Below are 16,687 nucleotides of genomic sequence, written 5' to 3'. Positions count from 1 at the left end.
CATCACCATGCTTGGATAGAACTCCATTTTCAAGTATTTGTTACAAAATATGGGCCAGGGGTGATTGGGATTCTAGAACGATCAGAGTTAGAGAAATTAATCTGTGCATGATCGGTGCTTAGAGCTAACCAATCTGACAGATGTTTTAAGATGTCTTAGACCAAGCAGTGGGCCCATGAGATGTTTTCTTCATGAAGAGTGCATTGATTGTTAAAAGGTAAGAAAGACAGTCGCAGATCTAGAAATAATGGAAAATGAGCCACGTTAAGATGGCAGCCATTTCATCACCTCTGCCTTTCCAAGTGGGGAAGCTGGCACCCAGAAGAGCAAGCCACTGAGGGGAGACATCTCCTAGTAAGTTCTAGATTCCCAATTAAAGCCCCGGGAGGCTGGCCCAAGCCTCCAGTGACTCACTCCCCTGTAGCCTGCCTCCAGCTGGTGGTGGCTTTCCGTCACTCCTGTGGTACTGTGTCCGGATACAGTTCTTATTTCATCGTTGATAGGTTGGATTACAGAGAAAAGCATTTTATATTTTTTCCCCTCTGGATGCTGACTCTGTTTAGGCATTAAATTTTTATACTTTAAAATTTTAATTCAGTGCTTCTACAGAATACATTTCAGGGTTATTTTTATTTGGGCTTTTACATTATAAAGGAAGCATCGTGACATCAAAATAAATTGAGACATTAAAACAGCATTCGTCGTCTGAATCCAATCGCTGTTTACCATCGGAGTTCTTTCTAAAAGCCATTTTACTGAAGTGTATTTGACAGACAGAAAGCTGCATATACATCTAATGTATAAAAATAGATGATGTTGGAGGCCAGCTAATTGCCGTTTAAATTGTAGAGTAACTTCTAGGTCTTGTCTCAAGGTTTGTCTCCACTCTCCCTCCCCCAGCTTCAGAATAACAGATCCATGTAGCCTTCTTATTATTCTTTCTTTTTCTGATTCCAGAGCCACTGAACCCAGAACCTCACACAGAGCCTCCCAAGCTCTATCAGCGAGTTACATGTCCAGCCTATTCTAGAGTTTTCTGTCTTTAATGCCGTGTGTAGAGAAATGGCTTTCCTTATTAAGAGAGCAGAACCTACTTATCACCTTAAACACTGAAAACCGAAAAAGCAAAGACGTGAAATATAATTTTTAACAGTGTAACTGAGCAGGAATTAATATTAGCCCTTTGTTGCTTTCTTTCTAGTGCCCTTTTATCTGTGAATAAATATTCCCTTGAAAAGTGAAATCAATAGACACAGAAACCATGCTGTGCTTTTAAAAATCATTTATCACATTTCCCAGCCATTATATATTCTTGGATGCCATAGTTTTAATAGGCACGTTGCAGTTATTAGGTAAATATATTAAAATTTTCTCCACACAACTTTGAAATCCTTTCTGATTTGTTTCTATGATATATCATATCATATAGATCATACATATATCTGTATATAGCTTTCGACATGATTTTAAAGACTATAAACCACACTTACAATAAAACATAGATTCTAGACTTTAATCAAGAAAGTCACATCTTTAGACTGTTTTCCACAGTAGGGAATTGACAGCCTATCAAAAATTTTGACTTGGGGTTATGATTTATAGATTAATGAAAGTAAAGAATGGGTAATGTAATATTTACTCACATCAATAAAGATGTGCTCACGTTAGGGCCTAGAAGTCCCTAGCTGATGATGTCAGGTTAGCCAGATCTTTGAACACACATCTGCTGGCCTGCTTTCCAGAAGGCTTTCATAGCATTCTGCTGGAGCCATTTCTCTGTGCTTGGGGTTCTGGTGTTTCATGGGGTCTGGGCTGCCACACAGGCTCCCTGAATGCTACCCTTCTCTGTCACAATTGATTTAGAATTCACTAAAGCTTGAGTCAAGCCCTTACAGATAAACAATTCCCTCTTTTTACCAACCCAAGAGCCACTGGATTGTCTCCTCTGTACTTTGCCCGATCCCAGGACTAACAGAAAAGGATCTTCTCTCTAGGGAGATCCATGGTCCTATCATTGTGTGTGTGTGTGTGTGTGTGTGTGTGTGTGTGTGTGTGTGCATGCGTGTGTACATGCACACATGCTCAGTCTTGGCCCAGTCTCGCATGGTCGGATTCATTCTTTCTGAACAAGGATTTTCAGAGCAACAGATGTCCCATAAATATAAATAGGTCAACATGATCTCACCTACGGTTAAAAAGATAGCAATGTGTTAGAAGAGAGAACTGCAGACTGCATCCCAAAGGGCCTCAGGCTGCGCATAGAGAGGCGCTGAGGGAGACAACAATTATAGCATCAAATCATGCAGTGTCCAAGTAGCAGCCTCCTTGCCTGCCTCCACGCTGCTAATCTGCCGTCATGAGAACCACTGACTTGAATGTAGAAATGCCATAGAGATGACTGCTTACACTGTGGTTCTCCAAACTGGCGTGCCCAGGAAACGCCACGAGGATTAGCACTCAGCTTCACGGACATTCACTTTCATCCTCAACGATGTAGCCTAGTGCTCAGCAGCAGGGAGACTTCGGGGCTTGTGTTGTGTGTTCTGACCCGTATTTAGCCAAATTCAGGGGTTACATATGTTACACTATAACTGCTTGTCCCCGTTGTGGGTGGCAAACGCAGAATTGCTTCATCAAACTTGTATGTTGTTTCTTTTGAGATTCTAAAATTTATTATTTGAAAATTTTATGAGCACACAACGTATTATACTTAATCCCCCTTTCCAACTGTTACCTATACCTCTTTCCTCCCAAGCCCCTTTCTACGCCCCTCCCCCTCCTCTGTGCGCGCCTGCATGTGTGGTGCGTCCATGTGACTGTGCGAGTGCACGCAAACATGTACACTCACATGGGAACCAGAGCAGGTGGTGGGGCATCTTCCTCTCTGTCTCTCTGCCTTAATGTCTTGAGGCACAGTCTTTGACTAAGGTGGAAGTTGGTCATTTTGGACAGGCTGGCGGGCCAGTGAACTTTCAGGATCTACCTGTCTCTGCCTCCCCAGGGTGGGCCTTCTAATTCAGGTCCCCCCTGTGTCCCCCCCTTTTAGCTGGGTTTGCTAATGCAGATCCTCAAGGCTCCCACTGCATCGTCTATCTCTTCAGCTCTTCATGCCTGTTTGGCTTGTGACCCATTGAGTTCAACACGGATCGCTTCGTGAGCGTAGAGCCATCCACAGGAGTGTGGGAGACTCACCAGTGGCTTTAGCACTGAAGACAATGTTATTCCCCTGATTATCAACCCCCTCGTCTCAGTGACCCATCAACAGCCAGAGAGTTCTCCTTGGAGGAGCAGGGCCCCAGGAGCACCACGCCAACCCTGACAGACCATCTTGTGCAGGGTGAGAGCAGGCAGACACAGCTTCTGTGAGTTCATGACTGCACATTTCCTATGCTCTATGCATACATAAAGTTCTTGGTAGCCATGCATGTCCCTGAAATGCACCCAAGAACTCAGACTTCAGAACACCCGTGCTTGTCACATTTGCTTGACAATCATCAAGGGAAGCTTAATACACGGTCGGATTCTACTGGGAGAGAAGCCCTATGCTCACCTTCAACCACCTTGACATTTTTCAAGGCTCTATCAGTGGTTGGCTCCTCTTAGAACTCACCACTTTCTTAATATTTATAAGACCATGGAACTTGATGCAGTACAGAATGCTATGTTCTACAGGATCTGGGGGTCTTGAGAACTGGAGAGAAACACAGGGAATGGGAACAAACAAACCAGGGAGGCAGAACAGGGTCGTGGTGCAGGCTTTAGAGTGGCCATGTCAAAAAGGAGCCCTGTTTATGGCGGTTAATAGTCAGGGAGCCTAATTTAATTTAAAAGAGATTAGCATCATTGCCAGAATGACCACATGCTTATATTACACATCTGTCCTCAAATGAAAGAAGAATAAATGACTTAACTCTTCTCTGGGTCAAAAATAATTTCTGATTAAACTCCTGCTGAGTTCTCTAACAGCTCTGCCCAGGGAAGAAGCCCAGCAAACCTGGAGTTTGGTTGAGTTTCAGATTTGATTGTAAGACTCATTTATACTTGGAGATGTTGTTGTTTCCTGTCTCTTATTTCATGGGGGAACAGCCACTGTAGGCTGAACCCAGTGGTATAAATAGCAGGAAATCTCATAATGAGGCTTTCCCATGGAGCAAGGAGATCTATAAATCTTTGGACAGAACAGAAATCACTTCAGAGTCACAGAGCGGGTGATGTCAGTTTCAGTAGCTAAACCGACTGCCAAGATTCTGAGATGTAAGTTTCCCTAAGGTGAGTCTCTGGGAATCTGCCCTGCATAGCTATTCGTTTAGAGGTCCAGTTACCCATCTCTACCTCTGGGGATCGTTCCCCTCACTTGTATCCATGGTGACAACCATCTTGAGTGGATGGGGATTCTTGATCCGAATGGGAACTTGGGACTGAGGTTCAGAGTAGGCAGGATTGAGGGCAGGGAAGCCGGTGATGTGATGTCATGAGCCTTAACCGTGAACTCCACAGGACAGGCGAAGAACGGCCAGACCCACAGCCTCTGGGTCTCCCGTGTTTCTAATTCCAGCCTTCTCTCCGCCTCTGACTTCCAGGAAGCAATTCTTACATCTCACCTTCACCATAAATTTCTCCCCTCAGCCGAAAATTAAATACCATTATGTTCTATCACACTCTACATGGAAAGTTCTCAATATGACTTTTGGAAACTTTCATAACTGTTTACTTAGACCTGGAATCCTTGTTTTAAGTTTAGACTGACCCAGCGTGAGTATTACTATTAGTCTTGGGGGAGGTGTTAAAACTGTGGTAGATAATTTTACAAAATCTATCAGCTTGTCATTTTGAGGCAGTGTATTCTGTTCCAAAAATAAATAAAAGAATAAAATAATCAAAAATTAAGAAGGATACCATGCATCTCTTTAGAGACAGCAGAGTGTCTAGGAGCAGGTTCCATATCTATGAGTATTTCCGGATGTCTTCAAGTGAATTTAACTATTCTGTCATTTGTGACTCTACTAAAAAAACTACCATGTCTTATAAAGACGAGTCAATAGTTTTTAAAATTAAGTGCCACTTTACTCTGTGCTAGACATTAGGAACACAAAGTAGAAAAGGTCACTTACCTGCTCCTCAAGGAGAGACGAGTTGGTATCACAACATTTGAAGTGGTCCCTTCTCTGCCATCCCCGTGGTGATTGACAAGCATCTTCCTATTCTAGAGAGGGCAAGGAACATGTCCACTGGGACTGCCAAGGACCAGCAGCGACTCCGTGTTCCTCATCTAAATCTACCACATGAAGGAGAAGCTTGTATAAAGGTGACTCATAAGCAGAGGGAGCTTTAATTCAGTCCTTCCATACCTGTGGGTTGTCCGGGGCACAAGAAGTAGGGTTTCCACAGACACATTCTGTCCACTCTCTCCCATGGAAGCCTGTGGAAGATACAACGGCCTACGAAAGGCAGTGGTTGTAACTGACATGGCCAGTATGCCTGGGATTTGATGGATTCAGAGTATAGAAGTTAGTCCACAGGACAAGCAGATACTACAGCAAACAGCTCCCTGCAGTCAGCCTGAAAGGTCCCTCAGTATGAGCAGGGCTGAGAAAACTCTGCTGCAGAGAGGAGTTAAGGAGGAGGGAAGTTACAGGCGGGCTAGTTTCAGCTGATGCTTACAAGGTCATCTGAGAGTCCAGCAACCACCCCATTGCACAGCCTGAGTTTTTGAGTGAATATTTGTTGGCCAATATACAAACGGAGTTGAATAAATAAATCATTACCCTATGCTTTCCTTCCAAGAAAAGGTCCCTGACCCTGACCCGAGGCTTGGGGGCGCCATATACAGAAACTAAGAACACTGTGCAAAACGTTGTACTTCTTAATATCTGGAGACGGTTTCTTAGTAATTCAAAGTAATACATCACTAAGTATTGACACTGATGAGCTGAGCCCTGGGAGTTACGAGGGAAAAGTAAGGGTTTGAGGCATGCTCTCAGTGTTTGGAAGCATGGTGGGAGAAACCAGAATCAAATTAAATTCAGTCAATGGGCCAGTAAGCAGAAGGGCGTAAGTGCTGCTACACAGAGAATGGGGCATTATGGGGGAACCTGAGGGTACATGATAAGGCTTCGGAAGTGTAAACACATCTCCTTCACTGAATTCACATAGCAGCACACCGGCATTTGCCAAGCAAGAGAACAAACATTTGGAGGGGAAGGGCATCGTGACCAAGGAGAGACATGAGAACATTTCTAGAGGCAACAGGAACCATGACCAGCCTTAGAAATTGCAACTCAGAGCTTGCAGGGTTTATCAGATGGCAGAGGAAGAGTACAGGGTCATGAGGTTTGAGTGTAACCCTGGACTTCTTGAGCATCCAGGTGATTTGGGCAGAAGAGTGACATCTCAGCATGGACTTGCTTTTGCCACGATCTGACAGGATGCATTTCGATCACTGCTGTGTGTGGTTCTCCTTTGAGCCTAGCAGCTGCCATCTTGGAGTGTTCAGCTGTGCCAAATTGGCAAAAGGATCATCCCAGCTGGGCTTGTTGACTGTTTATATCCCCTCACAGAGAGGCAGGGAGGGTCTCAAGACCCCCACCTGTGTACAGTCACCTGCACACATAGCCACCCCCCCTCCACCCACCACCATCTGCTGAGCTACCTTAATTGCACGTGGTCTCAGAGAGGCACTAGCTTATGTAGGCTGGGGAGGACTAGCAGAGTGAGGCTCCATCTATACAAACAGCCACATGGAGGCCATCATTCCTGCTAAGTAAATCCGGATGCAGCCTTTCGTGGGAGGAGCATACACATCTCCTGTGAGTAACCCCCCAACTATGCTCTGTGAGGGAGCCCAATACATTCATTAGTTCTCCACAGTGAATGTTGGTGGTATCATACCTTGGTTGATCCTTGGGTCCTTAGGAGGAGTGGTAGACCTGGTTTGTGCAGTCTAGAGCTGGAAAGGAGTTCTAGCAGCAGCCATGCAGGAGAGGAACCGCAACCACATAAAAGACGTCAGTAGTTTGAGTTAACGGCCATGAGAGAGTTGGTAGGTGAACGTTCCGGGAGACGATGTTTCTATCAGACTGGCGACGGTTAAAAGGCTCCTTGGGCACACTGTTCATGATTATTTGCAGGGGAACTTCTGCTAGGACCATAAAGAATGATAATAACTGGGGAGCAGTACAGGAAGACGCAGCACAACCAACGGGAATGCTTTGACCTTCCCATCATGATTCCCCTACTTGGGATGTGATGGGGAATGTCCTTGATCTAATAGACTTTGCCCGTGAGTCTGTCTTCAAATAGAGTTTCAAAAGAATAATTTAGACATGTACGAGCCACTTACCAGAATAAGCAATTAAATTGCTAGCCACAATGTTTGTATACAAGGTACTGACCAACGTTGACTCTGGCCTCAGATGGATAGAAGAATGTGTGGGAAGTCATTCTTAGAAGCCGGACTTGGCTCAGTTTGGAGGGCTGTGTTGGACTAATGGATGAGTGAATCATGAGATTTAGAAATGAAAGTCATTTTCAAAATCTTCTATCCAAGCCTCCATTTACCTTCAGAGTTTATAGAACACCAAGGATAGAGGTGAGGATTTGTACAAATAGACTTTATAGATTATAGAGACACAGTTTGGTGTCCTAATTTTGTATTACATGGTCTATTATACTATCTTGCTAGTGTGATCTCGGTTCATCAGAAAGCTCTTTTTCTAATTTGCTTTTATACAAATTATTAAGTCACCAAAATGTACGCTTTCAGTGACTTAATTTCCAATTGGTGTAATTGAAAGTAACATTAGTCACTCCTGTCAAACACAAGACTGCAGATAATTTTTGATAATTTCTTACTTTGAGAAGAATCGTCTGAAGGAGCTGTTACTTGAGTTGAGTGATTTTATAGCTGTGATAGCATTGGGACAGATTTCTGATAAATTTGTTCAAAATGCACATTTTAATACATCTAGAGTCAATACTTCTTGGAGAACAACTTATCTGTAAAGATTAACCCTCGTGCTGGAGAGATGGCTCGGTGGAGGGAGAGCTGTTCTTCCAGAACCAGGTTCCATTTCTAGCATCCACAAAGCAGTTGTCTCTTTGTGTAGGTCTTCAGGCTTTCATGGGCACTGCATGCGTGTGGTGCACAAACACACATGCTTGCAAACACACATATGGTAAGTTGCTTTAGAATCAGTTCTTTTTACAAACTAGTTTAACTAAGTCTGAACTTGCTGTTAAATGCGAATTGATAGCATCCGTTTTAGTGTTTCCTCACACGTGTAAAAACCCAAAGCGGCTTTATTGGTATACATAATTTAAAACGATGTTAACACATCCCGTCCCCGTTGACTCAAAGATTACAAGGGAACATCACTTTTAAAGACATCTTCATTTAACAAAATAAAAGGGTTCTTCCTCATGAAAAACTGGCTCATCTCAAGCAGTGAGGAGATAGTTCAGCAGGTAAAGCTTTCTGTGTAAGAGTGAGGGCCGGAGGTCAAATTCCCAGCACCCACATAAACGCTAGAAAGCCTACTGTAAGCCTATCCTCAGGAGGCAGAGACAGTGACCCCCCGAACACATCTAGGGCATGGCCACTGCTGCCACCTGCTGCTTCCACTGCCATAGCTGTCACCATCACCAATATCCTGGCCCTGGAATCCTCTTTGGGTTACCATAGCACTTGGACATATTGTAGGCGTGACTGTAGGCACTGGTTGTCGTTCTTATCATTTGCTAACAGGTATGTGCCTGAGCCTACATACAAAGACAAGGGCTTCCGGTGTCTCTCTGCAGCTCAGGTGTATGTCCAGTCTATGTATAGCTTATTTACAAAGTATAAGCTTAGGGCTGGAGAGAGGGCTCAGCAGGTAAGAGAGCATACTGTCTTTGCGGAAGACCCAGGTTCAACTCTCATCAGCAACACTGTATGGCTCACAATCACGTGTAACTCAAGACTCCATGACATCCTCTGGCTCCTACGGACATCCGCACTCATCTGCACATAGCCACACACTCATATTTGGATAGTTAAAAACGAGGTAAATCTTTTAAAGAGGTGTTCAGGGGGTCAGATTGTTAAGAGATCCAAGATGTTCGTAGTAGTGAGAAGCACAGGTCCCGCTAAAGCGCTGAGCCTTCTGCTACTGCGAAAGTGAACCTATGCACTGGAGAGACTGATCTAACTCAAAAGACCAGCAGTAATGAAGAACCTTGAGGCCGGTGAACACTGTCTCGTTTAGAATCCTAGGTGAATAGAACCACACTGTCTAATCTGAATCATTCTTTAAAAGCCAGAATTACCAAAACATAATTTGTATATGGTAAAACCCAGTCCTTCGAATGAATGTACACCAGATCTATAAGATCTGACAAAGCTGAGAAACCAGCACATCACTGTCATAACCAATGCATGGAATATATTAGAGTGCCATTGCTCGCCACCGAATATATCTCAGGTGGGCTAGACGTTGACAGGACAGAGACTTGCTACTGTTACATATTAGTGAGAGATCCTGAGCATGGTATGAGGTTGACTTGATTGGGAAGGTAATGGAAAGGTATAGCAACTAAACTGGTGTCAAGTGGCCTGCTGGGATGAAATTTATAAGAACTGAATCAGAGGGATGATTTAAGGATCTAAAAATTTAGGAAATGCGAGAGCTGTTTTCTTCGTAGTCACCTTTGGAGCCTTAGATAGACTTCTGATTGTTCCTTCCTAAATGTCTTCTTTCTGTGTAACTCCAACAAAGTAGAACAAAGTAAAGGTTCTATGGACAGAATACACAAGCATACACACACACACACACACACACACACACACACACACACACATACAGATGCATGCACAGACACACCACATACACCATATACACACATCACACACACGCACCCCCACCCCCAACAGGTATGCATGCACATATACACAACACACACACACACACACACACACACACTCACACACACCACAATATGTCACAGTCTGATTCAGACCCTTCAACCTTGGAAGATTTCTCAAGGCAACAGAGATTGATCCGTTGTCCTGAATAGTTTGAGTGCTCACGGGGGCATTTTTAAAGGAGAAAACATCACATAGACTAGCTGGAAAAAGGAGAAAAAAAAAGAAGAAAAAGATCATAATTCCACATTCCACAAGAAATAAATCAATGCAGGGAGCTGCATTTAGGGCAGCAGCCTCAGCGCCTGATTGCCTGAAATGGCAGGTGGCAAAAGGCAGCTTTGGATGCCCGGACCAATTTTTTTCTATTATTCTGCTGTGTAAGCCAACTGAATGGGGCCCAAATTTTACACAGCTGAAACTGAGCTCTGGCTGTCCAGGCAGCTTAATTGGAGTGGGCCAAACACTTTGCATCAGCTCTCTGAATTCCCAGAACTGAACATATTCAAAGAAATAAACCTTTGTGCACAAACACAAACCCCCAGCCCTATTATACAAACGGGCTGCCTATAGGCTTTGATGGGGTGTTTATGAAGTAATATGGAAGTTAAAAATTAAACATGCATGTTTTACTGTTTTATGGGCCCCAAACTTGATTAACTGGTAAAGCGTTGGCTGATGGAGCCATGTTGCTGTTCTTCTGTTCTATGCTGCTTACATTTTGGGTTGCCAACTGGGAAGAAGCAATTTCCAAGAAGAGAATGTTTGCTCCAAGGTATAATGGGTTTATCATAAGGGAGAGAATTGCAGGAGAAATTGAAGGCAACAGGGGGCTCAAGGCTTGGCAAGGCAGCCAAGGAAGGGGTCCAGAAGCAGAGTGAGTGTTGCATAAATATGCATGCATGCACGATGGCAGGCTAATCATAACAATTGCAGAAATATTTCTTAGACATTACCTTACATAGGGTGAAATTAAGATAGATTTCAGTTAAGTTGATATTCCCCTCAAATGGTCTGAATTTTAGTGCGTGCATATGTTTGCATTAAAGCCAGTAATTTGATTACAGAAGGTAACTGATATGCAAGCTCCCAATTCTAGCCTTTCCTGTTGCCGTCCATGAATAACGTGAGCTGTGAATCATGCCTAGAGGCTCCTACAATGGCTTCACCAAGTAATAACATGTCAACTGCAACTTGGGTTTTTATGGCAGATTTTATAGTAAAGAATAGGATAACTGGATTTATTAAATTGACAGTGACACCATGAGCTGCGTTTCTTGAATCACAAACATTGCCACTGTAGCTCATGTGCATCTTACCCATGGTCCTTTGGTCTTGATATTAGATGCACTGCTTGTCTTTATTATTTGTTCTGGTTCAGTTAAATCCAAAGAATGACGACAGCATCCAGGCTAAAAATAATCTCAGCCGAAAGGATGCTATACAAACTGGGGTTTTCATAAGGTCTAGCCCATTCTTAAATGGTCTGTTAATTGTAAATATATATTTACATAACTTATAGATACGAGGGAAGAGGGAGTAGGAGGAAGAGGAAGAAAAGGGGAGATGGGGAAAAGGAGAGAGTGTCATTAAAGAGAGCCATGTCTGGTTGTTGTGACCAAAGTCATCTCAGAGGCAGTGTGGTGCCATCTACCCCTGTTGGGATTCATTGTCATAAGAGACAGCAAAAGGCAGTCAGCTGTGTGTGTCTAGAAGATTAGGAAGCACTCATGACAATTCTTCAGCCATCGCCCGATAATGGGCTTATCAACATACAGTGATGGGAAGTTTTAGAAAATTATTTGTGTTGTGCCTCGTCCTTCGGAGCAAGGTGGTGTGAAGAAAAGAACAGCATACAAGGAGAGTGTCAGACAAGTGCTGTCAGGGCACATGGAAGGAGCATCATTGTCAATAAACTAGACCCTGGCAGACGACAGAGACTTGGGTACAAATGGAGATAGGTACATGGTTGAGAGACTCTGGGCTACACTGCTTTCAGGATAGACTTACGCCCGCTGAGTGTGACAAATGCGACTGTGTCATGTTACTCTATTCCTCCGAGGTCCTACCTCTCCAGTCATAGTTCAAGACCAGTGGCAGAATAAGAAAGGACCGGGAGCACAAAGGTCTGGTGACCGCAGCCTGACGTGGGGCAATTCTAACGGATAGGGGATGTACCAGAGCTCCTCAATGGATGGTACAAGACTTGGCCAAGCCAACCTTACAGTCAACTTTTCCCTCTGCCCTTCACTGCTTCCTCCCCACTTCTATTCATAGGCCAATCCCAAAGGAACAAACTGTCCCTCAAATTGCTACAGCAGGTGCCCCAACAGAATGTCCTGGTAGAAAGACACCTCTCAGAATGTTTCATGCCTCGGGCACCTGCTTTGTGCAAAACAGCACTCAAATGATATCCATGGTTCTAATTTCACACTGAAGCATTTCATGCTTCTGTTGGCCTGACATGTGGTTTTTCTAAACCGGAAGCATGTGCCAGTCAGAGCAGCTAATAACAAACACACCTGACAGTTGTGTTTCCTCATCCATGAGTAAATTAGTCCCCCGACTCACTGTAAATGTTAAGATGAGTCTATTCGAAGGCAATGGCTCATTCTGAGAGAGTCTATAAATTCATCAAGTTGGCCCTTGGTGTTTGAATGTGAAATGTCTCTCAGAGCTTCATGTGTTTAGATACTGGGTTCCCAATCAGTAGAGCTGTTTTGGAAGGTTAGGGAACCTTTAGGATATGGGTTTCACAGGAGGAAGTAGGTAGGGCTTCAAGCTTTTACAGGCAGAGGAGTCACTTCCTGTTGAGCCTGTTTCCTGACCATGGATGAAGTATGGGTAGTTGTTTCATTTTCTGTCTGCTATTGTCTTCTCCACAAAGATAGCACAGAGCCCCTTAAACTGCAAGCCTCCCAAAACTCTTCCTCTCCTAAGTTTCTTCTTTTCAGGTATTTAATCAAACCAATGAGAAAAACAATGCAGGAAATTGGAACCAAGAATGAGATCATTGCTGTTATTAATCTGACTGCATGATTCATAGGCGTTGGACTGTGTGGGAGGAATTTCAGGAATCTGGAGGTGTGGGCTAGAGACCCTCAAGAATGCTGTAAGCAGAGATTAGTGGGTTATCCTGGTATGTATTTGTAAATCTAGAATTCTGAGACAAATGCAGACACTGGAGGCCTGCGTCTTAAAGTTTTAGAAGGGAAATAAGAACTCATTTAGGGGAACTGGATCAGAAGCTGTTCATGTCACGGTTCCACAAGAGTATGGCTTCATTTTGTTCCTTTTCTGAGAGCTTGGGTGAGGTGGAGTTAGGAAGCAACGGAATAATCAGGTGGAGGCAACTTCAAGGCAAGGGAGTCTTCAGGCTGTGTCATGGCTATGTCTCATTGCTCTTATGCAGGTCTGCAGTGTGTGTGTGTGTGTGTGTGTGTGTGTGTGTGTGTGTGTGTGTGTGTGTGTTGAGAGGATAGAAGAGTAAAAGTGTGGAGTTTTGTGAAGGAACTAGCATGAGAAAGTTTAAAACTGTGGACAAGTCGCATGCAAAAGTGACTGTAATTGTTGAGATATTCGTACCATTAGAAAGACTGTGCTCCATGTTAAAACAGTAGGAAAGGCATGCTGAGGGCAAAACTTCACCCATCCAAGGTTCCCAATTATGAAAATGCAAGTTCATTGGAACTAAGAGAGCCCCAAAGGGGAATATCACTGAGAGATTTCCCTGCTCTAAATAAACTACCTAGAAAAGTGTTTTTCTCAGATTCAGTCACCAAGGCATAGAGAGGTCACTGCAGATATGAGAAGGGTCAGGCTTCGTCTCAAGCTGGGAGCATAACTTGGCAGTGTTGGCTACATGATACTGGCTTGGCTGGAATGCTAAGCAAAAGAGCAAAGAGTTATGGAGCCCTCCCCTCAATAGTTTCAGAAAACTGGTGAGCCAGCAATGTGTGGAAGGTCAGATTCCCTGCACAGATGCCCTGAAAGACCATCACATGAGGCTGTGAAGGTGATGCTGATGTTACAGGAGAGCCCAGAACACTAGAGAGGCCAAAGCTATGGGAGCTCTGCCAAGGAAAACTGCAGGCACAGAATAGAGCTAGCCTAAGAGAGACATCACATGTAGCAGAGCTTGAAGGACAGAGCTTTCCAAGGTCATTGGAATTCAGATTTTGGCTATGGAGATGCAGGGTTTGGGGACAGGGTGTGGGGTTTGCTTCCTCTGGTCTTTTCTCCCTATCCTCCTATATCTCACTTTTGGATTGAAATGGTTTTGTGTACCATTATTAGAAATAATGTGTGTATATTAGAAATAGCTAAATTATATTTTGGTTTTACAGGGTTTATAGCTAAAAGATAGTACCGAGTCTCTTGACTTTGAGTAGTGTTGGGATTGTTAAAGACCACGAAGATGTTTGAAATAGGACTATGTGCATTGTACATCATGAGGTGGTTATCAGCCTCAGGGAACAATGACAGAACGTTGTGGTTTAAATGTGAAGTATCACATAGGCTCATGTGTTTGAACACTTGGTCCCCTGTGTTTTGAAAAGTTGTGGAACCTCTAGGTTGTAGAAGCTTGCTGGCGGGAGTGGATCACTGCCAGTAGACCTTGGGGTTTCATAGCTCTTAGATGCTCAACATGTAGGTGTCATGTAGTCAGCTGCCTCATGCTTATTGTTGCCAGACCTTCCCCACCATAATGGGTGTGTCCCCTAAAACTGCAAACCAACCTTTCAACCCTTAAGTTGCTTCTTGTCAAACATTTGGTCACAGCAATGAAAAGGTAGCTAATGCAGCCCGTATATATGTCAAGCGTAGAATGTCAAGGATAAAAATTGACAGTGGCAATGTCAGTTTTTAGTAGAGGACACCTGTCACGATGTCTAGTTTCTTCCTGTCCTCTGATAGACTCTTTCCATTCTTTGGGGCTCCTGATTCTCTCACTCCCAACTACTACCACTAACAGGGCGGATCTGCAACCCATCCTGGACCAGCGAGTTCCTCTTTTCTGTGGATCTGAGTGTCTTGTATGAGCAGACAGGAGGTTGGGGCTGACTCATGGGATGGCAGTGTGTAAGACGGTGTATTTAAGCCACAGGAAAAGTGACAATCCGAGGAGGAGGAGGGTGGAGGTAAGGACTTGTCTGGGTGAAGACTAAGACTGAGCCGTGAAGATCCTTGCATTCTTCATGCTTCTTTTCATAAAATCGTCCTAGTTCCTGAAACCTCCAAGGCTCCTCTTTTCAGCTCTTCTTCTATTTGTAGATCATCACAGCAATCACCCAGTTGCCTCTGAATTTCTCAGGTTGGTCGTCGGTGCATTCCAGATCTAATGACGAGAACAGAAAGTAGCAAGCTTTTGAGCCAGATTCTGGGGATTACAATGGGAGTGACAGAGGAGCCATGATACCAAGTGCACATGGTGAAACATCTTAGAGACTGGCCCCGAGCAGCAAATTCTTGCCACTCTCATGCTGGAGGCATAATGGGGGAAGGGCCAAGAGTCCAGGCAGGTGTTATATGGCAGGATCTAGAACAACCAAAGTTAACTAACAAGAGAAGTTGCAAATAGCAGAAATAGTGAAGGGGAGACCAGGTTAGACCAGCTCTATTACAGAGCTCAGTGCCAGCACCGCCAGGATACATTCCGCCACTCTAACCTCCCCATAGGGTACTTTCAGGAGCAAGTAACTGGTGCTACTTGGTTGAGCATTTGGACGATGAGTCACCTACTTCATTGTAATGACAATTATGTGACCCAAGCAGGGCACCAAACACGTCTACATTCTTTCTTTCACAGTAGAACCAAATACTTAATATGAACACATGTGACTGTGGAATCATAATAAACTGAGCTGGCTGAAAAATCATATCAAGGGCTGGTTAGGAGATGACTCAGCAGGTAAAGAGCTTGCTGTACAGGAGTGGGGAACCTGAATTCAAATGTCCAGAACCCGTGTAAAGCCAGAAACAGCCGCATGTGTCTGCAGTCCCAGCGTGCCTACAGTGGGGTGGGGGGAAGGCAGAGACCGGAGAATCTCTAAAGCCCATGGCTCACGTAGCTCAGTGTATGAGGTGGCAAACAAGAGGACAGCCTGCTTCAAGCAAGGTGAAAGGTAAGGACTGGTAGCAAGGCTGTCCTCTGACCCCAACACATGCTCAGTACATGCACGCTCCTCCCCACACATGTGCACACATACAAGGTAGAAAAATAAAATCACATTCATTCAGGACCTTTTATATTCCACTCTCTTAAACGCTGTCCTCTCATAACTTCAAACTGAAATACATATACCCCATGAGGAAGGAATAATACTCAGTTAACTGAGGTCTGAGGAGTGAAGTATAAAGGACCCATTAGTTAGCGCCACAAGGAAGGCAGTTGTGCACCGTGTTTATAAGGCAAAAACCAAATAAAGATGGAAAGTTCCAGCACACACACTCAACTGGCTAATGGTATGTTGTAAAAACTGTCAATTACTCCACACAAATCCCTCCATTGAATGAACTGAAATTCCTCATTTTGCCATCACTTTGCCTGTGACGCGTGTTTCCTTTGTGTCTCCACGAAACGAGGCAGTCTCACTGTAGGCTATGTATTTGTTTCCATAAATATTCAGCAGAAAAAAAAAACATCCGTCTTACGGACAGATATATTTTTAGCAGGTGTTTTAGAGCAAGTCGCTTATGATGTTGTCTCCTTGGCATCTAGTTATACTAAGTATGTGACTGCAGAAGCGGCTGAGACTATAGATCTTTAATTTTATCCCTGTCTATGGA

Source organism: Rattus norvegicus, chromosome 8 (genome assembly GCF_021556685.1).
Source record: "Rattus norvegicus strain SHRSP/BbbUtx chromosome 8, alternate assembly SHRSP_T2T, whole genome shotgun sequence".
In the NCBI taxonomy this organism is placed as follows: domain Eukaryota; kingdom Metazoa; phylum Chordata; class Mammalia; order Rodentia; family Muridae; genus Rattus; species Rattus norvegicus.
The sequence above is the reverse complement of the archived record's forward strand: the minus strand, read 5'-3'. Positions refer to the sequence as shown.